Below are 6,145 nucleotides of genomic sequence, written 5' to 3'. Positions count from 1 at the left end.
TTAGGATCTATTCCATCTCAATCACAGATTTTTAATTAATTATTTTAAAACCAAACAGTTTGAAACTTCCAATACTGAACGTTTTTGACAAAAATTTCGTATTTTAGAATTTCGTGTTAAATTTCGTGTTAAAGTTGTCGTATTTGGGTAATTTCAACCAATCAACTACGTGCATTCGGTTGAAGATAGCTACTGCTATTTGCGATAGTAAACGAAGAGGAACAACTTTCGAATTATCTCTACTAAATCGCATCACTCTGTTCTATTCGTATGATGAGCGAAGACGATGCCACTTTTATCCTTTCTTCCTTTCTAGTCAGCACCGTGCATTCCTTACTCTTTCCCTCCCTTCTACATTATCAAGTAGCAACCAGCGAGCGAACTCGTCACTGCCACTACAATTATCGTATTTTCCGGTGTATAAGCCGCTATTTATTTTGTTTTACCGTCATGTTTTGATAATGTTATTTTTAATCTAATAAACATTTTTATATTGACGAAATGTGTTTGTTGTTGATTATAGTAAGATAACATCATGACAATAACAATACATCTCATATTGTAAAATAAGGCATTTTGAAACTACATATACGTCAACAACAACAAAAAAAAGCTAGCTGCGGACCCGTTGCTCTATAGGTCTTTTAAACACCGGCGCGCTTTATGTGTGGATAAAACACTGATGTCGGGCAAACGAATAAATGTATGTAAATGATATTTCTTCCTTCTTGGTGTTGATTCTTCGATGGTGTTGATTCTTGGAATAGAGTGGTAACATTTAGTAGAGATGACCCATAAGTTGTTCCTCTTCGATTACTATCGCAAACAGCAGTAGCTTTCTTTAACCGAATACACGTCGTTGATTGGTTGAAATTACCCAAATAAGACAACTTCAACAAGAAACAACTTCTAAAATACGAAATTTTGTCAAAAACATTCAGAATAAGCCTTGGAGAATTTTTAGTCGAATGAATCAACCCCAGTAGTTATTTTGTAAGCCTGGTACTTACTCTGGCGCTAAGTTACAGAGACGTAAACACACCAGCACCGGTTGTCTAGCAGTGGTAAGGGACAAGCGCGCGCACACACACACACACACACACACACACACACACACACACACACACGCACACACACACAACGGGCTTCTTTCAGTTTCCCTCTACCAAATCCACTCACGAGGCTTTGGTCGACCCGTAGCTATAGTAGAAGATACTTGCCAAAGGTGCCACTCAGTGGGACTGAACCAGGGACCATGTAGTTGGGAAGTAAGTTTCTTACCTCGTAGCTGCACCTATTCCAGTCTCTGTGTAAAATAGTTTGATCGTAACTTCAATTCTATTCCATTTAGAACCTCTTCATATAACTATTTTTAAATACCTTCGTCCTTGTGACCGTCCATATAGTAACTTAAGATTCTAAAATATCTCACTGACACCTTTAAGTCAGATTCTAAATAATTATAAGCTATTTAAAACTATCTAAATTCATTAAAAATTGCTGAAATTTAGATCACTAGACAATTTTCTCACTAAATGAATGACATTCGTGTTTTGAAAAGAATTACGCCAGATAGAGTCCCATAAATTCAGATAACTTCCATTTCATAGTTGTATGACTTCACCACTATTTTATTTCTTCCATTGCATGCCATTGTTTTTATAACAAAGATTATAGTCCGCTTCACTTTTACACTATTCTATAAAGCTAATCATGTCCAAAATTATCTTTGTCACATTTAATAATCTCCTATTCTATTATTTTTCTGTTTACAATTAATAAGCGTAATACCTATTATGATACCTACAGCTCTGAGTACTATATTAAACGGATTTAAACTAAATCTATATAATTAATAAATTAACAGGTCTCTTTTCCCTATTGACATCTGTTTCTCATTTTTGTTATTTTCATTTTGTCTTTAGTGTTCGAATTCATGTCCTTTCTATTTATCTTCGAACCATATATTTAACTTATCCTATTCACTTAACAACCTCACTATTTCATGCAAACTCCAGAACACTGCATATAAAGATAGATACAAAATATCCAATGAACAAACGGAACAGTGGAACCCTTAAGCTTCAAAGGTGCAATCGCAAATGGCGATTATGCCACTCTTCTGTAAAGACAACGCATGAGACCAGCATCTGCCCGATAATATCATTGAGATACTGTCTCCCATTGCGACATGATGTCATTGCTATAACAATATACAATGGTCACCACATACAAGACTGCCTTGGGGCAAATATAAACAATACCTCTGTTATTGAGCATATACATATCAATACATCAAAATATTTGTTTCAAATTTTGGCACAAGGCCAGCAAGTTTGCAGGGAGGGGATAAGTCGATTACATCGATCGCAGTTCTCAACAGATGCTTATTTTATCGATCCCAAAAGGATAAAAGGCAAGGTCGACCTCCGCGGAATTTAAACTCAGAACGCAAAGACGGACGGAGCGCCACTAAGCATTTGGCCACACGTGCAAATGATTCTGCCAGCTCACCGCCTTAAAAGCATCAAAATAGTGATTGAACACACACACACACACACACACACACACATGTATATACTTGTATATTCATATACGTGTATACTGGTGTATCAGCTGAAAATCGTCTATCCTCCAGCTGTCACTTCCCCAATGTTCCGTTGGGCCAAGTGTAGAATAGCAGAGAGAAAGAGAACCAGTATGTATCTATGACTGATTGCGACTGTATAGGCATGTAAAACAAGTAGCAAAAAGGAGGTACACGCTGTCAGATCTTATCTACTTGTGCTTGCCAGTTAGCTTATGTATCTATCTATCTATCTATCTATCTATCTATCTATTATCTATCTATCTATGAATACGTTGGTGTGTTTTCTTCTCATGTACTAATCTTACCATATTGATGACATGACGCATACTTCAATTTGCGTTAACATTTTTTCCCCTCCACTCTGAGGAGTTATTTATAGCTAGCAATCAGAACAATTTATTCGAACTATCGAAGAAATCCATATTTTGCAACGTATCATTATACATAAATTTTAAATTTCTTTTTCATTATCTTTTAGCAATTTAATGGTTATCTCTCACCATGTAAATCCTTTATTTCAAAGCTAATGAAAAAAAACAAAAAAAAAAACAGAAGTTCATCGTTTACTGATCTATGTCTCTTTCATTTCTTTTTCGCTTTTTCTCTTTAATTAGAAACGCTATTCTTTACCATAATTTCTGAGAGAAGAATTGTCAATTAAGCAATTAACGCATCCAGTCTCTCCGAGTCGAAGCAGAGAAGTTGTTTGTTAAAATACTATCATCGTTTAGGTATTTCTAATTACTCTTGAAAAATGGCGAAGTGTCGACAAAATAGTGTAACATAAGCAGAAACAGTTCAAGTAGAAATCAGTGGTTTCATCTTGACTTCGGTATGAAACATGAGCTCTTCAATTTCAATTCTCGCCACTTAATACCTTCTTCAGTTTTCAAATTATTTATAGTGGAATTTAAATCGCAGCATGTTCTAAATGAAAAAATATATATTCATTATGAAAAAATATCAGCCTTTTGTTTTTTCTTTTTTTTTCCGTCATCGTAGCTTTCAAGGACTTTTAAGCGTTGGTTAAAATTTTTTATGGTAGGCTTTTGAAAATATCATTAATTCTCAGACAGTTGGTATTAAAATAGATATTCCTAAACATTTTCCGTTAAAACGTTGATAATATCTACATCAAGAAGAAATTGAAAGGAATAATTTATTATTTTCGGAGTGTTATATTAGCTACGTAAAACACACGTATGTACTGTTGCATTGTTTTTCCCGTATGCCAACTCTGATAGGGCAGACATGTGATAAAAGACATTCCAACCGTGACAAACACGTCATTCATTCAGACATAGAATATCAAAGAGCACATCCTCATCCAACGTGCTTTTCGTGCTTTAAGATAGTAGGATGAAATCTTTTGAGGTCTGGTTGTCCTTGCATGATGGCCGAGAGACTGTGTAGAGGTTCAACTTATGTTTTATTTTATAATAGAAACATGTTCAGCTTTCACTTTCTTTAATCATAATTGCTGCAAGTAAGTGGATATGAAGTTATGCCATGATCCTCATGTGATATAAGGGTATATTATGTAATACTGATTTCAAATTGTAGCCCAAGGCCAGCAAGTTCGGAGTATGGAATAAGATTTTGTCAATCTTAGTACTCAACTGGTGCTTATTTTCTCAAGTTCGAAAGGACGACAGGCAAAGTCAACTTCGTCGGAATTTGAATTCAGAACGTGAGGACGGATGTAATGCCGCTAAGCATTATTGCCCGACATGCTAACGATTCTACCAGCTTGCTGCCTTAAGCATATCATGTAATATGAGATGTATTAGTGTTTTTTAGTAATCATCTCGATATAATCAGCTGAAATCTTCGAATGTCATGCAGCAGCATGTACACCGTCCAATAGCTGAAAGCAATAAAAGGATAAAAATACTCAAATTTGAAATTATATTTCTTTTGATTGATTTTCATACAGATGTCGCTCGATAATACAAATAATAGTGTATATTTATATTACATCACAACCATGTTCCTTTATGTTTTCTCAAGTGCTTACTAGTTTTATCCTTTGTCTACATAACCATATAATGATGGATAGTTAAACCAGTATAATCCTCAATATCTTCTCTATTCTCTGTATCACCAATATTTCCTGTAGACTATATATAACTGTGTTAAAGCATATTTTGTATTGTCTATATGTATATTTGAAGTACTGCATTCTGTACCTATCAGTGGAATGCTATTATGTACTTTACATATACAGTTTAATCTTTGTATTATGTCTATTTCAGGAATCCTTATAATTTTATTAGTCCTAATGCGCTTATTCTTATTGAATTTCACCTGGTTTTTAGATCCTTACATTCAAGATATGTCAAATACACTTTCTCTGTGTCTTTCAAATACACTGCAGGTTTAATCGAAATATTTTATCAATTTCCCCAGACAACTCAACTTTATTACTGGATATATTTGTCCGTATTATCCTATCTGAATGGTTTAGCCTTTAGCCTTCTATCAGTATATACATAATATTGTCTCATCGTCGATTTTGGAACATTTCTTTGGCATACGCTTGCGCTACTTATATTTAATTATCATTTCCAGTGTCCATAGTTATGAAGTTATTGTGCCTGCTGTTAAATTTAGACAAGGTGAGAATGTGTAGTTGAATTATATTTCTTACTACATTTAGAACGCATCATTACATTTATTGTTATATTTACGTTGGTATTATTATACTATCCCCTTAGTACGTCCAGAAAAAGCCTTTGCGGGGTTTCGTCCGTCTTTACATTCTGAGTTCAAATTCAGCCGAAGAATTCATGCTAATGAATCGAGTGAGTTATGAACATACAGTGGCCTCAAAGGAGTTCGTCTCCAATGATGAAATACAGAAGTGACTGGAATATTAGTATTCGAATCTGTTGGAATATATAAGAATAAATATACAAGTCATCGCTTGTATTTATGATTTACTAGATATTTTTTTAGTTCTATAAGAGATATTATATAATAATATTCTAATTGCAGAAAGTACCTAACTTTCTATATTGTAGAAAATACAATTATTCTGTGTCATGAATTATGGTGGGGTGAAATTATAAATTGAGTTATTATTCTTCTGGTTTTCCAGTCTAAACTTGATAATTAACTTAGTATCAAGTTGAGAATATTATGATTATAATTTATAACAAGAAAAGTTATATGCACTTATTCTTGTCTATTATTTTAGATATTCTATTATAGACTTTACTGCAACGTGTGTCATAGCCTTTCTAGCTCGTTAATTTCTAAGTATTGTTTGGTATATATCTCTTTTCTCTAAAAATATATTTCCATCCTGACCATCCCTTTACTCCTCCCTTTATTCCTTCGAGGGTTACGACAGTAAATGCAAATTTGTTGGTCACTCTGAGTTTCAAGCGTGATGCTAGTCATCAGCCATTTTGAATTTGATTCAAATTCAAAATGGCTGATGATCCACACACACACACACACACACACACACACACACACATATATATATGAGTGTGTGTGTGTGTGTTTATATACATGTGTGTCTCTATATATATACATATATATATATAT

The sequence above is a fragment of the Octopus bimaculoides genome, chromosome 9 (assembly GCF_001194135.2).
Source record: "Octopus bimaculoides isolate UCB-OBI-ISO-001 chromosome 9, ASM119413v2, whole genome shotgun sequence".
NCBI lineage: Eukaryota > Metazoa > Mollusca > Cephalopoda > Octopoda > Octopodidae > Octopus > Octopus bimaculoides.
The sequence above is the reverse complement of the archived record's forward strand: the minus strand, read 5'-3'. Positions refer to the sequence as shown.